The following is a 27,042-nucleotide window of genomic DNA, read 5'->3' on the forward strand; positions in this document are numbered from 1 at the left end:
TATACACGCTGGTTTAGCATATAAAAGTAGCGTATACATCATAAAATAGAATTTGCAGATTTGCATGTAGGTTAGCCTTAGTAAAAGAGCGTATACATGCTGGTTCGAATCATGGAAGTAGCGTATACCTTATGAAGTATGATTGTTAAAGTCTCAGCTATTTCTATTTGCTCTTGTAGTGTTCTGGGTTCTGCTTTGTGTTCTGGTGAATGTTTTCTAGTGACAATATTCTGCATATTCAGATTGGTTGATTGTGATTTGCTTCAGTGTTGATGAAATCTAATGATGGATCAGGATCATAATGAATTATCATTATGTGATCTGATAATGGAGAGATTTGCTCACTAACACATGTTTTATCCTTAATGTGTGATTATGTCTGAAGTTTGGAAGTGCAGCAAAGTATTTACAGATCTATACATTGGTTTGCTTGAGGGAAGCTGTGTATACACGTAGGTTGGCTTCATCCAAGTAGCGTATACACTCTAAAGCATGGTTTTGAGGTTACAACTGGTTCTCAATGATGATGCGGTGATATGGGTACAAATCTTTGTACATGCTACAATGATCTCTTTATTCCAGTTGATTTGTTGAAGTTGATTAAAGTATGAATGAATGGTTGATTCAGTTGTGTCAGAGGTTCAGAGGTTGTCATTGATTCATTGAAATTGGTTGATTCATAAAGTAATGATTGAGTTTCAGTGATTGGTTGATGCAGATATAGTTGATGGTTGTATTGCAGTGGTGATTGATTTTGAGCTTCAATGTTGTTAATAGGTCCAGTATGAAAATTGGATGAAACGTGTGTTGGGTCATGGAAAAGGTATGCATATGCTATTTATTTTATTATCCTTTTCCTTTATTTCTAGCCCTTCTATATCCTAATATGTCAATTTATCATAGAATTAGGGTAAGAATGAAGGAATGATCCACAATAACAATTTAGCTAATAATTATCTCTCTTTATGCAAAAAAAGACAAAATGGAACAATTGTTGTTCCCTAATTAAGGAACAACAAAAAGGAAGTAGGCTGAAGAAAGAATACGATGGTTACAAAGGAATCCAAGATGAATCAGAAGGATCAGCTAGAGATGGAAAAGGATGTTCGAGGATAGAAATGAGTGCGAATCCCTCAGGATCATGAGATCCTGAGGGATCGCTTTTACCATTTTATGTTTTACCCCTTTCGCATTATAAAAGGCAACAATTGTAAGTAGAAGGAAGGACTGTTGTATTACCATTGTAATTCTCAATTACAAATTTTTGTGGTAGAACACAAATACATTGTAATGATTTCATAGTTTGATGGTTAATAAATAAAAGAGTTGTTGTTCCTTTCCATTCTCTGACGTAACTAAGCGGTGTACACTGGCAGCTAGGGCCTGGCTTCTAGTGGAACTCACAACTTCATTTGTGTTATATGATTTCAATTATTGAAAGTGTGCTACTGTGATCATATTACTGCCCTATGTTATTTTATCACTTTGCTGCTCATTGGTTCTTTGCGTGATAGGATAAATCTGTTTTATATTTAATTTACAAAATTGTTTCTTCATTATTTTCCTTTCATTTCAGATTGAGTTTCATTGATAAATCTCTTACTCAGTGTAATCAATTGCAATGATCTATAACTATTGCTGTTAAGAACTCTCAGATTGATACCATCATTATTTTACATTCGAATGAACATGATTTAATTTCTATCAGTTTCTAAGGGAAGAGTTATTATTGTTGCACTCTTAACTGATAGCGTTGTTACATAGATTGCATTGATGTTACTTAGATTACCGTAGGATTTGAGTTCCTTAAAGGATTGGACTTTCTTTCAATTGAAATTAGAATTTATTTGTTGCATCCATTTACTCTTGTATTAGAAGGATCTATACTGCAATTCATAAGATATTACTCTCTGAATTAAATAGCAGCCACATACTTTGTACACTCTTGAAATAGAAAGACTTGCCTGGATTAATAATTAATGTGAAGATAATTAGGATCTTAAAAAGCACCTGTTATCACTCAACATTTTGGTGTCATTGCTGGGGAGAGTGTAGCCATTTATAAAGAGTGATGTGTATCTAATAGCTACTTGTTGAGAGAGAACTAGCTATTAAAAATAGAAGGTAAGAACCTGCATACAGAGCATGTAAAATGCCTACTCCCCCAACTGCTTTCCCGCAGAGTTGTTAAAATCCTAGGTTAGTGATAAAAATTTGAATTTTTTGTGTGAATGACTAAGAAGAAAGGGAAAGAAATCAATCCAAATCCACTACCCAAACCTAAAAAATCCAAGGGGCTAGTGACCCTTGGACAATCGACCTTCATAGACGATATCCTGAGGAAAGCTGAATCTCAGCCATTAGTAGGTCCTTGAAATGTTTCCTCTAGACAACCTATTGTTTCCCTTCAGGCCACGAGATCACCATCTGTAGCCTACGCTGAGGTCCATAGCAAAAATGTAGGAACTGAGTAGAGTTTTCAAGAAATTGAGAATTCACACCCAATTTCCTCACTAGAAGGGAATTCTTGTAATATTTGTGAAGGAGGAGGACAAACAGGGGAAGAACCAAAATCCCCTCAAGTAGTAATTGAGCAAGGAACACCCAGTATCCCAGACAAAGGGAGTGTTGTTAAGATTGTTTCTACCCCTTTGGGACACCCTAAGAGTAGCTCTCCAGCCACTGAAATCCCAGAAGGATATTGGCATATATTTGACCAAATGGCCAACAATCCACAAGCAGCCCAGACTTCCACATTGCAGTACCGCATCGTTGACACAGCTGTTAACCAACCCATGAAAGCCATCCCCTTACAAAATATTCCTACTTTTCATGGACTTACATCATAGGATCCAGATGCGTTTCTGTTTGAGTTTGATGTATTATGTTGAGGTTACAATTATACCACCGACCCCCAAAAACTAAAGTTGTTTCCATCTACATTAAAAGGCGCAGCCTTGCATTGGTTTATGGGGCTAGGTGGCGGAACAATAAATGATTGGGAACAAATGAAAAATGCTTTCCTAAAAAAATATCAAGACTATTGCAGATCTAGGGAATTGAGGGATGAAATATTTCAGATGGTAGCTAGACCCAACGAAACATTAGAAGAATATGTAGAACACTTCTAGTACAATCTCCAAAGATCACCATATGCAAATCTGCCTTTGCCTGATAATGTGTTGAAAACTACACTAATTAAAGGGATGAAGGAACAATGGTTAGAGACATCAAATATTATGGGTAAAGGTGACATATATCAAGAATATTATGCTGATATTATTAAATTATGTGTTAGGTGCTCAAGAGGTAGTATGAGATTGAAACCAGCAGAATGCGATATGCATACCAGGGACAGCAAAATCTCTAGCAAAACTATCACTCGTACAAAAATTGGAAATTTGTTAGAATATTTTAAAATAGACATCTTGGGAACTTTGACCATGCAATTAGACATCATGCAGGCAAAGAAAAAACAGGCTAAAGCAGAACAGAACGTAGTGATATTTTGCCCAAGATGCAAAAAGAAACATAGTCACAAAGAGTGTCTGTTAGATATGGTACAAACTTGTGCCATATGTACAAAAGACCATGCTACAGTAAGTTTCCCATCACTACCAGGATTGAAAGCAGTCTATAAGGAGGTAGAAGGAGAAACATAACTAGTCTACTTGCTAAATCAACATCGCCAATGGCAACCGCAAAAAACGGGTATGCCAGCTGACCCATCTTATTCTTTTCATCCCTCACAATATAATGCTCAACAATACTCAGGTGCTATGTGGCAAAACCAACCACCTTTTCCCAATTGGTCACAACAACCATTCTCTAGACCACCTTGGACCAACCAATCAAATTAAAATAATAGTTGGCCAAATTTCCCTTGTTCCCCACCATTCTGGCCACTCTTCACATATCTATCCCAATGGCCACCCTCCACATCTCAAAACCAGAGTTGGTAGTCAAGCTGGCAATGACCTACAAATCAGCCAACAAGAACAATCCCCCTACCTCAACCTACACTGCCAGTACCCTACACATTGCAATAGAACCCTCAGGCCAACCTACGACCACAGCTTCCAGCCCAGCCCAACCCGAACCCCAACAATAGACCAATCCAATCTGTGTAAATTATTGAAGGACCTGAGCCAGAAACTGAGCTAAGGGAGTGTAATGAGTTGAAATTAAGGTCTGGGAGAATAATAGAGGGGGAAAAAGATAAACAAATTGAAGATCAATTACCTATAAAACAACAACCACAAGTGGAGAACCCAGTTAAAAAAAAGACTCACGATCAAACTATCGCCTCCTCTCCACCATTCCCAGAAAGACTAATTATACCCCACCCAATTGAATATCTAGATTTTGATCTTCTGGGAGAATTGAAAAATTTATGTGTAAAAATACCTATCCTCTAGGCTATTCAGGACATTCCCATTTATGCCAAAACTATTAAAGGATTGTGTATGAAAAGGCCAAAGAGGAAAATAAAAACAACCCCAACTGTCCATGTAGTCAGTACTCTGTCTGATTTATTATCATGCAGAGAGGAACCAATAAAATATGAGGACCCAGGAAATCCTATAGTTACGATGCAAATAAATGGATGCTCCTTCCCCAATGCCTTAGTTGATTTAGGAGCAACAATCAATATTCTCACAACAACAACCTATCAAAAACTTAGCATTACATCCTTGGACCCAACCACAACCCTCTTAGAGCTAGCTGACCGATCGGTTTTCAAACCAGAGGGGACATTACAAGATCTAATGGTATCTGTAGATTCGTGGGAATGCCCAGCAGATTTTCTGGTCATCAATCCTAGAAGCCGATTAGACAGACATCCCCTTATTCTAGGAAGACCTTGGCTAGCAACCCGAGATGCTTACATAAGCTGTCAAACAGGTAGCATGACTATAGCAAAAGGAAGACATATACAAAATTTATCCTTATATCCTCTAGCTCAGCCAAGTCTAACAATAATAAAAACAAGAAAACAACATGTATCATATCTAACTGAAAACATTAGATCACCACTAACCATAGAAGATTCTCTTGAATTCAAGGATCAAACTAAAGATGACATCATTAACACTTATATTAACCAACCCCGTGAAAAATGTCACATGATCAAAGCAGCCTTGGATAATGAAATCGAAGAGGATCCCCTAGAAGATATTAATGACCAATCAATCCCAACAACTTCTTTGTATAATAGCAAGACCATAGAAATTGAGCCAGGGAAAACTTTAAACATCAATAAAAACCTGATTGCAGACCAGGAGCAGAGGCTTGTTTCACTTCTGAGAAAATATAAAGAAGCCTTTGGGATTACTCGGGCATGAAAGAGATTGATCCCTAGCTTTTCATGCACTACATCTATACAGAGAAAGATGCAAGGCCTATTAGATAACCTCAATGGAGATTAAACCCTCATCTTAAAGATATTGTGAAAGATGAACTACAAAAACTGCTAGATGTAAACTTCATCTACCCCATATCTGATAGAAAGTGGGTCTCCCCATTAGTAGTGTTGCCTAAAAGGAATGGAAAGTGGCGTATATGTGTGGACTATAGAGAGCTTAATAAGGCAACCCAAAAAGATCATTTTTCCCTCCCATTCATTGACCATATTTTGGACACATTAGCAGGAAAAAAATTATTTTCTTTCCTAGACGGCTTCAGCGGCTATAATCAAATACAAATTGCCCCTGAAGACCAGGATAAAACTACCTTTACCTGCCCATGGGGAACATTTGCCTACAAGGTCTTACCTTTTGGACTATGCAATGCACCTACCACATTTCAGAGGGCTATACTCAGCATTTTTTTAGATCTAATAAATTAAGGGCTCGAGGTGTATATGGATGACTTTACACCTTACGGAGATGACTTCGAGCTAGCATTACAATTCTGGAGAAAGTTCTGCAAAGATGCATTGCTACCAAGCTTTGTTTAAGCCATGAAAAATGCCACTTGATGATGATCGAGGGCCCCATCCTGGGCCACTATATTTCAGCAGCTGGAATCCAGGTAGATCTAGCAAAAATTCAGATAATTCTTTTAATACCCACTCCTACCACACAAACTGAGGTACGCAATTTCTTGGGATTTTCTGGATATTATAGGAGATTCATAAATATTTTTTCTCAAATAGTTGCACCTTTATACGCACTAACAGGAAATATTAATTTCATTTGGACAGATAAATGTGACAGTGCTTTTGAAGACTTAAAACGACTTGTATCAATAGCCCCAATCTTAAGGGGCCCAAACTAGGATTTGGCATTCTAAATTTCATCTGACACTTCAGACACAGCCATAGGAGCAGTTCTCAGCCAAGAAGAAGATAAAAGGCCATATGCAATATACTATATTAGCAAAAAATCTATCAACATTCAAAGTAGTCCTGATGATGGATCCCTGTTGGTATTTGAAACATTGACGGAAAAATGGTTTTTACTGTCTGTTCTCTGATTTCTAAGTTACAAGATATTAACCACAGAGGTTTTAAATCCAGAAAAATCTATCTCCTGCTAAATTAAATTATACTATTACTAAAAAATAATTTTTTGCTATAATCTATGCTATCAATAAATTCAAACATTATATAACAGGATACCCTATGGCTTTTATACAATTATCACTCTGCTATTAAATATCTAACCAATAAACTAGTTACAAATGGAAGAGTGACAAGATGGTTGATTCTTTTGCAGGAATTCGATATAACAATTAAAGATCGACCGGGAAAACAAAATCTAGTAGCAGACTTCCCTTCACAAATTGCAAAGACAGATGACTTGGCAGCAGTAGAAGACCAGTTTCTAGATGAACATTTATTTGCTGTAATAGTAAAAACACCGTGGTACGCAGATGTCACAAATTATTTGGCAGTGGGAAAATTACCCAAGCACCTGATGCCTAATGAAAAAAAACAAATAGTACAGTGCAGCACATGATTCTCTTGGATCGAGGGCTATTTATTTCATACAGGAGCTAATATGCACATTAAAATATGCGTCAAGGAAGATCAAGTTTTCAACATTCTGAAAGCATGCCATGATGGGTTGTGCGGCGGATGTTTTTTAGATCGCAAAACTAGTCACAAATTTTTACAGATGGGCTATTGTTGGCCCACCATTTTTAAAGATGCCAAGAAGTTTTTCCAGGCATGTGACAGTTGCCAGAGAATGGGACACCTCGAGCAATTGGATGAGATGCCCCTGCACCTGGAGATAGTCATTGAACCTTTTAAGTGATGGGTGTTAGACTTCATCGGACTAATAAACCCATCCTCTAATCAAAATACATATATATTAGTTGCAACAGATTATGTGACTAAACGGGTGGAGGCAGAGACACTACCCAGGGCAATAGAGGATTTGGTAATCCACTTTGTTTTCCAACTATTCGTGCGATATGGCTTGCCTAGAGACGTAATTATGGATGGAGGGCCATAATTCATAGGCCACAAGTTCGCTGCAACATTAAGGAATTATCATATCATGCAGAAGATCACAACTCCATACCACCCATAGGAAAATGGCTAGGTAGAAAGCAAAAATAAAGTGATCAAGGCAATACTCACAAAGATAGTTGCATCAGATAGACATGACTGGGCTACCCGATTACCAGAAGTCCTGTGGGCATACCATACGACATGGAGAAATACCATGGGATATTTCCCATAGCAATTAGTGTTTGGAAAAGAACCTATCTTCCCAATTGAATTTGAAATCTAGACATTGAGGATAGCTCAAGAGGTAGGCTTGGACTTAAACGGGGCACAAATTAATAGGCTACATGAATTGGATGAATTCTGGCTATCAGCTCTTCATCACACTGCACTAATCCAACAGCAAAGATAGAAATGGCATGATGCCCTTATTAAAAATAAAATCTTCCACGAAGGATATTGGGCACTCCTATATGACTCTAAGTTCTAGGATTTCCCCAGAAAACTCCAGACCAGATGGTTAGGACCTTATGAGATACAAAAGGTGCATGATAATGGCACCATCACATTAGCCACAATTGATGGATCTGGCTATTCTTTTAAAGCAAATGGACATTGAGTACGACTTTATCACAAACCACCTACTAGGGAGTCCTTTTGCCAACAGTTACGTGAAGATTCCACCATACAAGTTCTTGCTAAGGAGGACAACCCATCCTCAACATTGACCCAGTGAATAATTCATTTGTTTTTGAATTTTGTACATAAACTTTTCCTATTTTGATTGAATTTGCTTGTATAAACTGTAAATAAACTCTTTTTTTTCCTTTGTTTTTCCCTCCAAAGAACAGCTGCTGTTTCATCTAGGGAACATCAATTTTGTGTATAGATTTTCGTGTTCTTCCCTTAAAGGAACAACTGTTGTTCCCTCTAGGGAACAAATGCCATTCCATTTAAGGAACAACAGTCTCTTGTATATTTGATTTTCGTGTTGTTCCCTTTAAGGAACAGTTGTCGTTCCCTTTAAGGAACATCAATTCTGTGTGTACATACTTTTTTTGTTTCATTTAAGGAATAGCTGTTGTTCCCTCTAAGGAACAATTGTTGTTCCATTTAAGGAACAATAGTTCCATGTTTACTTGTTTTTGAATTCCATTTAAGGAACAACTGATGTTCCCTCTATGGAACAGTTGTTGTTCCATCTAAAGAATAGCAGTGCCCTATATATTCGATTTTCATGTTGTTCCATTTAAGGAACAACTATTGTTCCCTCTAAGGAACAACAGCTGTTCCCTCTAAGGAACAGAAATCTTGTGTGCATTTGCTTTTTGTTGTTCCCTTTAAGGAACAGTTGATGTTCCCTCTAAGGAACAGTAGCCGTTCCCTCTAAGGAACAACAGTTTCACGTGCGTTTGCTTTTTTCTATTCCCTTTAAGGAACATTTATTGTTCCCTCTAAGAAATAGCAGTTGTTCCCTCTAAGGAACAACAGTTCCGTGTGTATTTTCTTTTTGTTGTTCCCTTTAAGGAACATTTGTTTTTCCCTCTAAGGAATAACAGTCGTTCCCTCTAAGGAACAACAGTTCAGTGTGTATTTGCTTTTTGTTGTTCCCTTTAAGGAATAGTTGTTGTTCCCTCTAAGGAATAGTTGTTGTCCCCTAAGGAATAACAGTTTCAATTGCATATGTTTTTCTGCTATTCCATCTAAGGAACAACTGTTGTTCCCTTTAAGGAACAGTTTTTGTTCCCTTTAAGGAACATCAATTTCATGTCCAATTATTTTTCTTTCTTTTCGCTATTCCTTAAAAGTAACAGCTATTGTTCCTTCTAAGGAACAGCTGATGTTACTTCTAAGGAATAGTTGTTGTTCCTTCTAAGGAATAGCTGTTGTTCCCTCTAAGCAACAATAGTTTCGGTGTGCAGTTTTGTTTCTTTTTTTTGTTCCTCCTAAGGAACAACTACGGTTCCCTTTAAGGAACAACACCTTTTTGTGTTTTTTTCTTGCTGTTCCCTGCAAGGAACAACACTTTTTGTGAAATATTTTTCTTTAGAAAATAAGCACCTTGTGATAATTATTTCACTCTCTATGATCCTCTATAGGGAAAGAATACAATATATATATAAGGATACAAATTTGAAGGTTACTAGAACAAGCAAATTGAATATTATCATCTTTAATGAGATTGTTTTGTATGGATTAAAAAAGGGAAGGACACAACCATATATATCACTTTTCTATCCCTATCTTCACTATAAATCCAATTGATTGATTATTTGCACCATGTTGGTTCTTCCCTAACCCCTATAATTCTCTCTGCTCATTATCATTGAATAAGAGTAAGGGCATATTTTTTTATTGGTATGTTCAGACTTCTTCCACCATCCCTACACTTAAGGAGTGTTGAGCCACCCTATATATATAAATAGAAAGTGCTATCTAAAAAAAAAATATATATACATATGTTTACTAACAATTTTATGATTTGTCAGATGGAGGATACCATGATCATAAGGAAGTAGCGAAGTGGCATTCCCACTATGGCCACCACACCAGGGATATGATCCAACGAATGCATCAGGAAATGAAGTCCTTGGAACAATAGGTCTCATCACGAGCCAGCCTGCCCATTTTTCACTCCTCCCCAGTGAATAGCATTGTGATTCATCTGGTCACCAAGCTAGCACAATGGCCTCCATTCTGACATCATAAGGCACTTTCCTAATTATACATAAAGGATCATGGTTCCAAAGGGTGTGTTACACAAAAATATCGTCACCATGATTATTTGTAGTTAGTATGGGTCTATCATCACTTGTACTGTCCTCCTAAGCAAGTCTCAGACCTTAGCTCTTCAAGTCAAGCTTTGAAAATGAGAGAAAGACATTGAAAATAAACAAAGCTCTGGTTCCACACTTTCTCTCACTGTTGCTTGCGGTCCCGCACCCCCTGTTCACAAAAACTGCGGACCTGCCCGCTCTGTCCCTAAAGGAGTGGGTGCGGACCCCTGTGAAAGTCAAAAAGGCGCAAGTTAATTCTAAAAAACTCATTTTGGGTTAATTCTAGATGATTCTAGAAGGAATTTTCACGTGGATTGGTCGCTCTTAGGTGGTTCATGCATCCCAAAAGAGAAGGAGCTAATCCCTTGATGAGAGGAGATATCCCTTTGAAGGAGGGCTTTATCCCTTTGAAGGAGGACATAGTAACTTCCCTCCATTGCACTATAAATTAAGGCATTGGGCTGGTTGCTAGGGAGGTTAGAAGATGAACATTGTTAAGGGTAAATGCTGGTGGAATTGAGACTTCCTAGTTAAGCTTGAGAGGAGAGATCACATACCTTTTTGGCTTCATTGGGAAGAGAGTGAAACTTGTCAAAGTAGAGGAGACTTCTTGTTGGACCCTGGGAGGAGCTTGTACAGCATCAAGGCATAGGTTGTAAAGTTCTTCTTTGATTTGAATTCCTTGATCATCATGTTAAGTATGCTTTATGATATTGGCTTTTTAGGTGCTATTTAATTTGTTTGCTTGTTTGTGTTTGCAGATTCGCAACGAGGGAGCTCATTTGGATCAAAGGAGTGAGGCTTCCACAAACTTGCATTGGACCCAAGGTAGGCCTAAACACTTGTTTGCCTTTATTTATAAATGCATATTTAGAGAAAGATAGTTTTTGATTGGCTTGCTTGTCACTAGATATCAGTAGATTCCAGGAAGGTCTATCTTGTCCGCAAGATCGACTCATTCAGTGTGATAAAATGGTGACCATACTGGGGACAGTACATACCTACGGAACAATACGTACCTCAAGGTCAACGCCAGTATCAATATGTACCTCAAGGTCAACACCAGTATCAATATGTACCTCAAGGTCAACCCCAGTATCAGTACATCCCTCAAGGGTATCAACCTGAAGGTCAGTACTCGAACCAAGGTTTCCAACCACCCTCCGGTCAATCATATGTTCAAGGAACGGGAAATGTACCTTTGAATTATCAACCCTACCCTCAACCCGGTTATGGTCCTCCATATTCTTAACCTGTTATGGGTCCATACCCCGAAATGAACTTAGTGTGGGATCCATCGCAAACTAAGCAGGTCTTGCAACCGAATGTACAGTTGTCATCTCAAACTGAACAACCCTTAGCTTATGGTTCACCCCAGCAACCTGTCCAGTCTACTATTCAAACTTCTGTACCTTCGGTAGTTTCTCAGCCTGGGCCTAGTATGCCTCGTACTCCGCCTCAAATGGATGCTGCAATTGCTGCAACATCTGTTCAATCTACCCCACCTACTTCTGGAGTATCGACAACTCCGGTTTCTACTATTCCTATATCTACTCCTCAGACATCTTTACCTCAGTCTGGATCCACAATTCAAACTTCAGTTCAGATGCCTGTAGGACAACCTGGTTCAAGTACGGTTGTCACAAGTAAACCACAATTTACTTATCAACCATACCAGGGACAGTACCAATTCGGTCCTGCTGTGTAGCAACTAGTCTATTAGTATCAACCATACCCTGGGTACACATATCAACAACCTCAACAACCCCAGTATGGTCCAGTTAATCTTGGTTTTCCAGGAGGATACAATATCCCAAATGCAATTCCTATTCCTAGGTATCCTGGATATCCTCCTACTGGGGCTGGCCTCATGACCCAGAGTTTTAGGGACCCTAATCGTCAGTTACCATTTATCGCAACTTTGGACTTGCCTGACTTGTCGCACCTAACGAATGATCCCATTAATTATCTTCCGTTTTGGCCGCCAATGCCGAATAAGTTGCCCAGTGATATTCCTAAGTTTGAAGGCAAATCAGGAGAGGACTCGTCGAACCATGTAATGACTTATCACCTCTGGTGTGCATCTAACTCCATTCCAGGTGATTCAATCCGTCTAAGGCTCTTCCAGCGCACTCTAATTGGTCTTGCAGCCAAGTGGTACATTGAATTACCGCGAGGCACTTTTTATAACTTTAGTCAGTTAGCTACCTCATTTTTAACTCATTTTCAGTTGCCAATCAGATATGACAATGGCACGAAATTACTAACTTCATTAAAGCAGTCGACGTCCACTTACGTTTCAGATCACATTCATGAATGGAGACGTCGATGGCGTTTAGTGAAGGTTTTTATTCCAGATCAGATCTTAGCTGAATGGTTTGTAAAATCTTTATTGCCAAAGATCACTGAGGATGTAGCTAAGGCCAGAGTCATTACTAAGGAGCAAGTAATTGCTCAAGCACAGTACCTTGACTTGGTTTATACTCAGTCAGGTACGTTACAGGAGAAAATCCCCAATCTTCTTAAGCAAAATCAAATCACTGCAGCTCCTTCAGGGTCTCACGCCGCTGATGGTATGATTGGTACGGTTAACACCAAAAGTAAGAAGAAGTCTTCCAAGAATTCTTCTCCTATCATAACCTTGCTAGATTCCCCGACAGCAGATTCTTCTATGGAGATTTCCACCGATATTCACGTTGTAGAGTCATCTATAGCCAAATCAAAATCTGGTGGTAAGAAGAAAGGGAAGAAGAAAAATAAAACAGATTAAAATTCTAAAGAGAAACCTGAAAAAGTGGAATCAAATGATGAGAAACGCAAACCTCGTTATCCTTGTCTCATTTGTGATGAAGAGCATTTTACAAGAGACTACCCTCATCGTGCAGAGGTTGCGAAGATTGTCAAAAGTTCCCAAACGCCTGCTGTTTTGAAGGATCCTTTTCCATGTCAAGACAGTAAGATGATAGGTTCTTCCTCGAGTGCCAATGAAGAACCCATACTGATGATGTCCCATGTTAGGATTGCTACTCGATCGCATGATTATGGTAGTAAAAGTCCTATTGATGGTAAAGAAGCAGAATCTTCTCATTCTAACCCATCAACCTTAGCTCCTGGTTCCGATCCACTACAGATCGAGAAACCTAATCCAGACTTAGTAATCAAACCGCCCGCCAAGGGTATACTTTGAAAGTCAGCTTTCAATCCACATGCGAGAGTGGCTCAGAACTATAACATTGTTGAGGATTTAGCTGTTTCACCCTCAGCAATGTCGGCTTTGGAAGTGCTACAATCGTGTCTAGCACAGCGTAAATTACTTTTGTCGGCTATAGGAGCTGTTGACGTTCAAGACTCGTACCTAATAATTTTCGATCTAGAAAATAGTACACCGTGCTTACCTCATCAAATGGCTTTCCAGATCCCAGTGATAGTCAAAAACAGTCCTATTCATAGGACAGTGATTGATGAGGGAGCCTCAACGTGTATTATGTCAATACAGTGTTGGAGATCACTTGGTTCTCCTTCACTAAATCAATCCCCAATGATTCTAAAGGCCTTTGATGGCCATGGGTTTCATCCTTTTGGCATTCTGCAGGATTTACCTATAGGGGTTGAAGGAAAAACCGTTAATCTAGATGTGGAGGTGGTTGATGCCCCTCTAGATTATAACCTTCTCTTGGGTCGTAGTTAGTCTTACGCTATGACAGTTGTCGTTTCATCGGTCTTTCAGGTTATAAATTTTCCTCATAATGGAAAGATCGTAACAATAGACCAACTGGCTTACTTTTCATCCGACCCAGCCTCTTCTGAAAGCATTCAGCATGTCGGTACAACGACTATCCCATATAAGGATGTTGGAGTAGGACTAGTTAAAGATGCGGTTTACTGGGAACTTTTCCTTTTCCTCTGATCAACGCATCGTCTTCTTTTGCAACCATTCATATGATTTCGTCAGACACCACTATTTATGATGATCCTTGTATCATACCTTCTGAATCTGAGATAGATTCATTTGGTGATGTTATGCCTTTGAGTCCATATGAAATTGCGTATGAGGCCGTGCAATCATTTACCGACCCATCTTCAACCAAAATTGACTTAATGAATGTGGTCCGTGAGGAATCACTTTTCACATGAAGCTCGGATCTAACAACGTTTTCCGAACTTGTTCACTCTGATGAGAAAATTCGTGAAATCCTATGTGTAGATGATTTACCATGGGAAGATCTCCATCACAGATCTTCAATCTTACTCGAGAATGATCGTTTTGAAAATGATTTTTCATCAATTTTTACGACTGAATATGTCAAGGAACCTCATAATCCAATGAAAAATACTAATTCAGAGTTAAATTTGGGAAACATCTCTCGAACTATTCCTATTTACATTTCGGTTAAGCCTGGAATTGTTGAAAACATTCATATAGGTGCCTCGTGTACAGAAGATGAAATTCAAATATATAAGGCCCTATTTCAAGAATTTCGCGACGTGTTTGCCTGGTCATATGAGGAAATGCCAGGAATTGACCCCGCAATTGTTGTTCATGAAATCAAGACTTACCCAGACGCTAAACCCATCCGACAACATTTGCATCAGATTCACCCAAGAAAAGCTGCTGCTATTAAAGCAGAAGTTGAAAAATTACTCAAAGCAGGTTTCATTTATTCGATTCTGTTAACGGATTGGGTATCGAATATTGTTCCGGTTAACAGAAAGCAAGGGACAATAAGAATATGTATCGATTATAGGGACATTAATCGAGCCTGTCCAAAGGACAATTACCCAATTCCCTATATCAACCAAATCATTGATGATTGTGCCGGCAGTGAAATATTCTCCTTCATGGATGGTTTTTCCGGATACAATCAAATCAATATTCTACCTGTCGATCAACCAAAAACGGCTTTCATTTGTCCATGGGGGACATTTGCTTATTGAAAATTACCCTTTGGGCTCAAGAATGTCGGGGAAACTTTTCAAAGGGCCAAGTCTTATGCATTTCATGACATCAAGCACATTGTGAAACCCTATCTCGATGATTTGCTTGCTCATTCATTACATCGAGATGATCATCTCATCCACTTACGAGCAATCTTTATGAGTTTAGGCATTATCGGATTAGGTTGAATCCACACAAGTGCATTTTCTATATAGAAACGGGTCGATTTCTGGGGTTTGTTGTTTCGAAAGCTGGCATTCACATTGATCCCTCGAAAGTTGAAGCTATTGTCAAATTGCCTCCTCCTTCGAGTCCTCGCCAACTCCAAAGTTTGCAAGGGAAAGCAAACTTTTTACGACGATTCATTCCTAACTATGCTGAGGTTACAAAGGGTTTTACCCAGTTGTTGAAACAGAATACTCCATTCTATTGGGATGAGATAGCTCAGAAATCTTTTGATGCACTAAAACACGCGTTGACCCATGCACCGTTATTGCATCCTCCCAACTACAACCAGGACTACTTTTTGTATCTCGTCGCCTCTCATTCCACCATTGGAATGGTCTTAGTTCAGGAAGATGAATTCGGTACTAAACATGTGATATATTACCTTAGTTGAACGTTAAATTGAACTGAGCTAAAATACTCACATGTGGAGAAATTGGCATTGGCAGCTGTTCAAGCTATCCAAAGTTTTTGTCACTACATTTTACTACCTAAAACTACAGTAATTTCTAATTGCAACCCTATGATCTACATTTTGACCAAGCAATTGTTGGGGGCAAGTACTGCAAATGGATTGTGATCCTGCAGGAGTTCGACTTGGAATTTGAAAACTCTAAGTCTAAGAAATCTTTAGTTTTTGCAGAGTTAATCTGTGATTCCCCGCGTGCTGACACGGAAACTGTAGCGGAGGAGCCCATTACGGAAAAATCCTTGTTTCTAATCAGCACTTTAGATCCGTGGTATGGGGATATCATCGTTTATCTCCAGACCCAATCCTTTCGGCCAGAAATTTCAAGGTCAGAGCGTCGAAAAATACGATTCCAGTCCCAAAAATTCAGAATTATTGGAGATACTCTTTATCGCCGTGGGGCGGACTCTATTTTTCGACGTTGTTTAACTCACGAGGAAGCTAAAAGGGTTCTAAATGACTATCACTCTGGAGCGTGTGGCGGTCATATGTCTGGGTATGCCACAACCCAAAAGATATTGCGCGCTGGCTACTTCTGGCCATCTTTGTTTAAAGATTGTATTAACGCAGTCCGAAAATGCCACAACTGCCAAATTTTTGATCGTAAGAATCGTGCTCCACCTGCTCCTCTCCACCCTATAATTGCCGTTGGTCCTTTTTCCAAATGGGGTATCGATTTTATTACATGTAACCCTCACTCGGCCGGGGGACATGCGTATATCATCCTTGCGGTAGATTATTTTACCAAGTGGGCCGAGGCGATGCCTACATTTGAGGCAGACAGCAAAACAGCTGCAATTTTCATGTTCAATCATATAATTGCTAGGTTTGGTGTTCCACAAGTGATTATCACTGATCATGGACATCATTTTCGAAACGTTATGATGACCGAACTTACATGCCAGCTTGGCATGCATCACGATAGTTCAACTCCTTATTATCCACAAGCTAATGGTCTGGTTGAATCCATCAACAAATTTTTAATCATCATGATCCGACAAATCATTGGGATTCATTGGTTGAATTGGAATAACATGCTATTTTTAGCACTTTGGGCATATCAAACCTCAGTAAAAACGTCAACAGGGTTCACTCCTTTCCAACTAGTTTATGGTCTGGAAGCTGTGTTACCCATTGAATGCAAAATCCTGTCATTGCAAATGGCCATCGAGTTACTTCCAGCCACTTCCGAAGAGGAAAAACATTTGTTATACTTGGCTCAATTAGACGAGAATCGACGTGATGCTGCATTGGCGATCGAAACTCACACAAAACATATGAAAGCTCAGTATGATCGAAATGTGACCCCTCAAAATTTTTCGGAAGGAGATCTAGTCTTATTGTACAATCAAGCTAATGATAAATTAGGCATTGGAAAATTCGTTCCTATGTGGCATGGTCCCTATGTTGTCAAGCGAATGCTAGCAAAAGGGCCCTATGAATTGGTAGACTTTGATGGGGACTCTTTAGGTAAACCCAGAAATGGTCTTTACCTGAAGAGGTATTATGCTTAAAGAATGGGTATGGGGATTTTTAGTTAGGATAGTTTTCTTTCTAGTTGGTGTGTTTTAGTTTAAAAAGTGTGCTTAGCTTAGAGAGTGTTTTTCATCATTATTCCTGCTTATCTTGGTTTTACTCTTGATATTGCAGATGTCAATGCCTCTCCAAACATACATTGGTTTCGCTGATGGTGCTTGTCGTAATACACGGAACATTTCTTCCGCAGCTTGGGTTATCTATTCGCCCTCTGATGAGTTGGTATCTATGCATGGGGTAAGCCTCAGTCAAACGACGAACAATGTTGCCGAGTATAGTGCAGTGATTGAGTTATTATCTGAATCTATTTCATTTGGGATTCGGAGTTTGATAGTGAGGTTAGATTATGAACTCGTTGTATTACAACTTAATAGAGTGTATGCCATTAGAAATCCAGTGTTATTGATGTTGACCTAGGTTGTCATTGATGGAAAATGGCAATATTCTGGATACTAAAGGATGACATGAAGCCAAGGGGATGCAGAGCAGATTCATGAAGAGACAGGAGCAAGGCCATCAGGATAACCAAGCCATAAGCAAAGAGGAGCTACCTAAGGAGGCATATGAAAGTACATAACAGGATATTGGAGCAAGAGAGGAATTCATATATGCAAGGAGGTCTTTGGAAGACACTACCAAGTCAGAGGAGCAGATGGAGACAAGAGGAGCAAACAGAGCTACAAGAGGAGCTACAGGACGAGCCATATATATATATATGTATATATATGTATATATATATATATATATATGCGGAAACAGAATTAGCGGAACTACAAGAGCAAACTAAGTGAGTAGAACAGAGCCACAGAAGAGGAGCACATAGAGTTATCGAGGAGGAGACAAAGCCACCAAGAGGAGCAGACAGAGCCAAGAGGAGAAAACGGAGGAGCCATATATATATATAACATATATATATATATATATATATATATATATATATATATATATATATATATATATATATATATATATATATATATATATATATATATATATGTATGTATATATATCTATCTTTATATATATATATATATATATAGATATAGATATGCGCCAAATAGAGGAACAAACAGAGCCATGGGACGCAACAAACACAGCTATTGGGAGCTATCAGGAGCCATATATCCACAGATAATACTATCGGGAGCTATCAGAGGAAAAACCCATATATATACATGAACAGTTATTGGAGCAACATAAGTGGAGAAGCATAAAAACAAAGTTAAAACAGCGGAGCATATAAACAAAGTTAATATGCGCGGACCCATGGGACCATTGCAGTACGTTACAATTTAATATCACGTCCATCGCGTCGGGAGGATGTATCGGGAGCAGTAAAGACCCTGCCTCCGATTGCGATAATATATGTGGACCCAATGGCATATCACAGTTTGATTGAATGCTATATCGCATCCACGTAATCGTGATGTATAAGGGTCTGTCAACCACAAAAAGCCGATTGCGATATGTACGCGGACCTGATGCAGGATTGTGTTATGGTTGAATCTATTATCGCATCCACCAATCGCAATGCTACATGGAAGGTTGTCTGACCAGAAGCACCGATTGCGATAAGGGTATGGACCCGACGGAGTTATTAAAACAATTTAAAATAATATCGCGTCCGGGTATCGGGGAATTGGCTATGTTATATGCAAATCTGCCGATTGCGATTGTAAGAGTGGACCTGATGCTATATTGCAATTTGGCTTAATGTCTTATCACGTCCATCGGCCATCGGCCATTGGTGACTACCGATATGTTGTGAGTGCCGATTGTGATGAATGATGCGGACCCGATACAGTTTAAATGCGGGTGAATTAAAATTGAAGTCCGGCTCTTTAATAAGTTTCGACTATTTCACTCATATTTCCTGTGTATTTACATATTTGCCTTGCACGAGGTTTGAAGGGCCAACGATGTCGGTGGTAATGTGACATGTGGGCTCGCCCTGATGGTATAGTCTCTTCGAATGAAAGCCTCCGTAAACATTGTAAAGCCTTGTGTATGTCAAATAATTATGGATAAAAGGAGCGTTGTTATAGGTTTAACTTGTAATAAGTATTCTCTATGTATGTGACCTCTCTTCCTCTTGTATGTGTCCTGTGAATATTGGAACACTTGGATAGACAGAGGAAACTAAAGTTCGGGAAGCTGAAGAAGAAAGCAAGCGAGGAGGTAACTGAGAGAATAAGTGAGCCTTGAGGAAGCCGAAGAGCCTGTGGAGAAAGGAAGCCAAAGAGCCAGCGAGTAAGAGGAAATGAATGGACAGAGGCATGGGAATGCATAAAAGCAGAAAAAACAGAGGACTATTGAGGCTATTGGTATTGTGAAGAACCAGAGTGTGAGATAGCAGAAGCAGCAGCAGTGAATGTTGTTGAAGGCTGTGGAATGCTGTGGAAAATAAGCTAGAGGAGACAGAGGCAGCGAGAGGATGCAGCAGAACAGAAAGAGGGCAATAGGGCTAACAAGATAGCAAATAGTCGAAGGGGAGAAGCAGCCAGCTGAGTTCATAAGCTTAAACAAGAAGTTGTTATTTATGTAGAGCTTAGTTTAGCTAATAGTAGACTGACTAAAGCTGCATGAAGACATTATTAGAAGTCATGAAGGGTACTGGACACTCTATGTGGTACGTATGAAGAATTGGGAAGACTACTTCAAGAGAAGACTGGTTGTCATTGATACTGTAGTTTGGAGACTACGGTGAAGCTGTAAATAGACAGAACTCAGCAGAAAAGAGTTCTAAGAGAAGAAGTAAGCAGGATTGGAGTCCTTGGGGCTGGTGCCTCAAAAGCAAGAAGGATAGGAGTCCTTGGGGTTGGTGCCTTAGAAGTAAGTAGGATTGGAGTCCTTGGGGTCAGTGCCTCAAAAGCAAGAAGGATTGGAGTCCTTGGGGTTGAAGCCTCAGAACTAAACAAGATTGAAGTCCTTGGGAGTTGGTGCTCCTAAGTCCAAGATTGGTGTCTTGGAAAAACAGAGTTGGTGCTCTGGAGGTTGGAGCCTCACCAAAGTCCAAGTTGGAGCTTGGCAACTGTTTGTGACAATCTATATATTGTATCTATTTTACTACATAGTTTATATTAATAAAATCATTTATTCTTGCTGTTCATCTTGTGTTCTGAATATATATGTTTTAACTGGTAAAACAATAGTGGGAAAAAGAAATACTGATTCACCCCCCTTCTTAGTATTTCCAACAATTGGTATCAGAGCCGGTACCTTCATTCAAAGCTTAACAGCTGGAAGGTCGACATTTAGAACACAAATGGTGAGGTCAAGGAAGAAAGTCTCCAATCCTCCTAAGGATGTGTCTCCCTCTACTACTAAAATAGAAGACAATCAATTTGATGAGGCTCCAAGGCTCAATGGGAACTTTAATATATGGGAAGCAAGAATGAGTTATTTCTTATAGACTCAAGGTATTGAAGTTTGGAAATCAGTGATTGATGATAGCAGGATGGATAGAGAATCCAAGGAGTACAATGCAAAAGCAGTAAAGGCAATCTTGAATGGGCTCCCTAATTCTATAAAGAACAATCTAGGAAAAGGTTCATCAACAAAGGGCATATGGAACAAACTTCATGATCTTCACTCAAAAGGAGCATTGACCATCAGTCAAGAAGATGATGGAAATCTAGAAAGAAATCCAGAACCCATCATAGAAGCTGAAAATGAGAATGATGACATCAAGGCTGAAGCAGACCTAGAAGATGAAGAGAATGAAAAAGACTTTGTAGAAGAACTCCTCACTCAACTTATGACTGCCATGGAAGAGATTAACAATTTGAAAAAGGAAAATGAGGCACTTAAGAAGATAGCTCCAGTTGGTGACCAAGATCAAACAAGAAAGAAAGTCGACCTCATCAAGCTTCAAGTACAAGAAAGGGATGAAGAGCTTGCCAAGCTTAAGAAGGAATTTCATCAATGCAAAAGGAAGCATCATGAAGAAGTCATATCCATGACAAATCAATTGAATAAAGCAAAGAAGCAGGAAAATACCTTGTGAAGTTAACTTGAACAAAGGCACAAGAGTGTGAAAAAACTTGAAGAAGAGATTGGTCAGTACAAGGTAGATGTCTCCTCCCTTAAGTCTCAATTACAAGAAGCCAGGAAACAGGCACAAGGAGCTGAGAAGAGAATGGAGAGAAGTCAAGCAAAGAATGAAGAATTCTTCAAAATGAAGTCAGATATCATCTCCCTTAAAATAGTAGCAGCTGAAGCTACTCATAGCAAGGAAGAAACTGAGGAACAACTTGCAAAGAAGAATAATGAGTGTGAAAGATTGGAAGAAGACATTGTCCTCCTCAGAAGAAAGGTTGAAGGGATGAACAAAATCTTGAAGAGTTCTCAAGCCTTGGATGACATGCTCAGCTATCATAGATGTCCATCTGATAAATCAGGCCTCGGGTATGCAGGTGAATCCTCAAGCAAGAATGAAAATGCTTTAAACAAAAGAGATGTGAAGAAGCCAGAAAGAAATGGTGATGCTCCTAGTTCCAGCAAAGGCAAGGAGAAAAATCAAGGCTACAATAGAACAAATCCTGCTCCAAGAAGAAAACCAGCTCCAAGAAGAAATGTAGATGATGACAAAGAGGCGAGAGGCAATGGTTATCATCAAAGGATCTCAAGGCAGAAAGGCTTCAGAAATACATCAAGGAAACCTCCATCTCCCAGGTACCAAAGTTCATTTTTTGGTTATTGTTATTCCTGTTCAAACTTTGGTCATATGGCAAAAGACTGTAAAGCATATTATAAAGATAGATGTTATCATTCCCATCCATCTCATAGAGATAAATGTTATAGTCTCCGACAACCTCCAAGAAACAACTTTGCAGGAAGAAATCATGAATTCTTATTCATGAACAATGTAGAATGCTTCAAGTGTCATAACATCGGTCATATGGCACGCGATTGTAACATAACATGGGCTCTTACACAAGCTAGAACCATGCAAAAGAAGAAAATTACACAAGTATGGAGAAGGAAGGAAATACAGTACGAAATTCCCTTGAGCTCTCCAGCCAATCTAAGCATTTTGTGAGAAGATTCTACCAAAAGAGATGATGCTTACAGTTAGGGGGAGCCTATAATGTCTCAGGAGAACTCCATTGAAGCATATGATCCTGTAACCATTCTTTGGACTGTTGTTAAAGAAATAGGGAAAACAAACATGGTGCTGTTATCACAGAGGTTTATGTCTTAACTCAGGAATTTAATGTCAGAACAGATAAATTCTGGACACTAATAGAGGTAGTCTTCAAACAAACAGATACATCTGGAATAGAGTTTGAAGTAAGAGCAGCTGGCAGCCTATATCAAAACTAAAGCATTGAAAAAAGATGCAGATCATCAATTGTATTTAAAAGACAGCCACAGATTAGATATCTAAATCTGCTAAGACGAAATAACTAGCTGAGATATGTACAAGAACACAAGGAAAGGATGGCAGTGAGTTAAGAAGAAGCACAAAGACACAAATAAACTCAGATCTGAAGAAAGACAGCAAGAAAGACAATCTCAGCGGCAGTCTCTCCTGATTTGGACTATGAAGGTCTCTCAATGTTACTTGTGGAGACAGTAATATGGATTGAAGCATGAAAGCCTGGACTTAGACACTTGGTGTATGGCCATTTGCAATATGAATAAAAGAGTTAAAGTAGAGCATCCTTAAGCATTGTTGAAGCCATGATAAAGCAGTTCTGAGACATGAAGAGGGAATAATGTGCAAATTGATCCTTCTATCTTGAGTAAACAGAAGATGAGCACTATGATAGGGGGAGTCACAAACCCATGAAGATCTACCATTCATGAAGAACAAAATCAGTTTGATAGGGGGAGTCCCAGAGCACTCCTTTGCCATTGATGTCAAAGGGGGAGAGAAGAAGAATATTGCCATCAATAACAAAGGGGGAGATTGTTGACCTAGGTTGTCATTGATGTCAAATGGCAATATTCTGGATACTAAAGGATGACATGAAGCCAAGGGGATGCAGAGCAGATTCATGAAGAGACAGGAGCAAGGCCATCAGGATAGCCAAGCCATAAGTAAAGAGAAGCTACCTAAGGAGGCATATGAAAGCACATAATAGGATATTGGAGCAAGAGAGGCATTCATATATGCAAGGAGGTCTTTCGAAGACACTACCAAGCCAGAGGAGTAGATAGAGACAAGAGGAGAAGACAGAGCTACAAGAGGAGCCACACACATATATAATATATATATATATATGCGAACAGAGTTAGAGGAGCTGCAAGAGGAGCCATATATATATATATATATATATATATATATATATATATATATATATATATATATATATATATATGCGCCAAATAGAGGAACAAACAGAGCCATGGGACGCAACAAACACAGCTATCGAGAGCTATCGGAGGAAAACCCATATATATATACATGAACATCTATTGAAGCAACATAAGCGGAGAAGCATAAAAACAAAGTTAAAACAGTGGAGCATATAAACAAAGTTAATATGCGCGGACCCATGGGACCATTGCAATACGTTGCAATTTAATAGCGCGTCCATCACGTCGGGAGCATGTATCGGGAGCGGTAAAGGCCCTACCTCCGATTGCGATAATATACGCGGACCCGATGGCATATCACAGTTTGATTGAATGCTATATCACATCTGCGGTAATCGCGATGTATAAGGGGCTATCAACCACAAAAAGCCGATTGCGATATGTACGCAGACCCGATGCGGGATTGTGTTATGGTTGAATCTATTATCAAATCCGCCCATCGCAATGCTACATGGAAGGTTGTCCGACCAAAAGAATTGATTGCGATAGAGGTATGGACCCGACGGAGTTATTAAAACAATTTAAAATAATATCGCGTCCGGGTATCAGGAAATTGGCTATGTTATATGCAAATCTGTCGATTGCAATTGTAAGAGTGGACCTGATGCTATATTGCGATTTGGCTTAATGTCTTATCGCGTCCATCACCCATTGGCCATTGGCGACTGCCGATACGTTGCGAGCACCGATTGCGATGAATGTTGTGGACCCGATATAGTTTAAATGCGGGTGAATTAAAATTGAAGTCCGACTCTTTAATAACTTTCGACTGTTTCACTCATATTTCCTGTGTATTTACATATTTTCCTTACGCGTGGTTTGAAGGGCCAATGATGCCGGTGGTAATGTGACATGTGGGCTCGCCCTGATGGTATAGTCTCTCCAAATGAAAGCCTCCGTAAACATTGTAAAGCCCTGTGTATGTCAAATAATTATGGATAAAAGGAGCGTTGTTACAGGTTTAACTTGTAATAAGTATTCTCTGTGTATGTGGCCTCTCTTCCTCTTGTATGTGTCCTGTGAATATTGGAACACTTGGATAGACAGAGGAAACTGAAGATCAGGAAGTCGAAGAAGCAAGCAAGCGAGGGGATAACTGAGAGAATAAGCGAGCGTTGAGGAAGCCGAAGAGACTGCGGAGAAAGGAATCCAAAGAGCTAGCGAGTAAGAGGAAATGAATGGACAGAGGCACGGGAACGCATAAAAGCAGCAAAAACAGAGGACTGTTGAGGATGTTGGTATTGCGAAGAACCAGAGTGTGAGATAGTAGAAGCAGCAGCAGTGAATGTTGTTGAAGGCTGTTGAAAGCTATGGAAAATAAGCTAGAGGAGACAGAGGCAGCAAGAGGATGCAGCAGAACAGAAAGAGGGCAGCAGGGCTAACAAGACAGCAGATAGTTGAAGGGGAGAAGTAGCCAGCTGAGATCATAAGCTTGAACAAGAAGTTGTTCTTTATGCAGAGCTTAGTTCAGCTAACAGTAGACATTATCAAAAGTCATGAAGGGTATTGGACACTCTGTGTGGGCAGTATGAAGAATTGGGAAGAGTACTTCAAGAGAAGACTGGTTGTCATTGATACTGTAGTTTGGAGACTACAGTGAAGCTGTAAATAAACAAAACTCAGTAGAAAAGAGTTCTAAGAGAAGAAGTAAGCAGGATTGGAGTCCTTGGGGCTGGTGCCTCAAAAGTAAGAAGGATAGGAGCCCTTGGGGTAGGTGCCTCAGAAGTAATCCGGATTGGAGTCCTTGGGGTCAGTGCCTCAGAAGCAAGAAGGATTGGAGTCCTTGGGATTGAAGCCTCAGAATTGAACATGATTGAAGTCCTTGGGAGTTGGTGCTCCTAAGTCCAAGATTTGTGTCTTGGCAAAACAGAGTTGGTGCTCTGGAGGTTGGAGCCTCACCAAAGTCCAAGTTGGAGCTTGGCAACTGTTTGTGAGAATCTATATATTTTATCTATTTTATTGCATAGTTTATATTAATAAAAGAATTTATTCTTGTTGTTCATCTTGTGTTCTGAATATATATGTTTTAACTGGTAAAACAATAGTGGGAAGAAGAAATACTGATTCACCCCCGCCTCAGTATTTCCAACAATTGAGATTATTTTTGAGAGTGCATCTCTTAGAACGTGAATTTGATTATATTGAATATCAGCATATTCCAAGATCTTTAAATACATTAGCAGATGCAATTGCTTCTCGAATGTTAAGTAGACATTTGCAATAATCATACATGTAAATTTAAAAGCATTCCATAACATGATTTACAAGATAAGCCAGTAATAGTGATATATATATAGAAGTGTGTCAAAATATACATCGTCCTCGATCATAGGTTGAAAAACACATTATGATTGGCAAAAGTGATAAGTACAAGAAGAAAAAATGTCATATGTGTCTACAATAGGCGATCATCCTATCACTGGTGATGATCTCGATAAGAAACCACTGTACGGGCCACCTTACAAAGGAACCTCCTAAAAGGTCCTGGGACCCCAATCACATAGCGCTGTAGTCGACGAGGAATGTCATCTATGCCGGTCTCTGGAATGTCCCCTGTCAAGCGCTCTAGATGACTCTCCAACTCGGCCAAGGTCTCTGTTGATTCATCCTGTGGGGTTGGCGCCGCTGCAGCTGGTTGTTTGCTCTCGTAAGGTCAGAGAGCGGCTAGTCGTTGTGGATCCACATCTGCATTGAAACTTTTACTATTAGTTTTGGGACGATATAAAAAACAAAAAAAATTTAAAATAGGAAAATGTTGAAAATGATTTTACTTGAATCATCCCATTGCTCTCCTGGTGGAAGAGCCATGTCTGGGTCACCGCGAAAATCTACCCTAGCGTAAGGGAAGTCTTGAATAGCAGAAACCTAGTTTTCCAACCAGTGGAAATACTCAGGTTTGAATCGAACGACCTCTGTCCCCTCATCCGGATGACCGGCCATAACTGCGACCCAACGCATCAGTTTGGGCTCTCGAGGAAGCCCAGCTCCAACAGTAAGGTGCTGCGAGACCAACATTGGGACCTCTCCAGACCAAAGTTCACAACCAAAGCCCCATAACGAAAGGTCTTCAGTTGTCCGTTCTTGGCTCTGGTTAGTTGGCCTTTTACATTAGCCAACACAGCATCGCACCAGTTGAATATGGTGCCTCGAAAGCAGTCAACTGCCATCCACATCTGGGATCTGGTGGCAATATGTAGTGCAGCACTCCCGCAAAGTCTGGTAACAGTAAATGCAATCACCATGAGTTCAGGATGGGATATGGTTTTAATGTCTATCCCTTTGTCTCTAGCCTGGCTGTTGCAGAACTCTAGCCGGA

Source organism: Pinus tabuliformis, chromosome Q (assembly GCF_031772625.1).
Source record: "Pinus tabuliformis cultivar Carrire ecotype Pingquan chromosome Q, CPIR1, whole genome shotgun sequence".
In the NCBI taxonomy this organism is placed as follows: Eukaryota; Viridiplantae; Streptophyta; class Pinopsida; order Pinales; family Pinaceae; genus Pinus; species Pinus tabuliformis.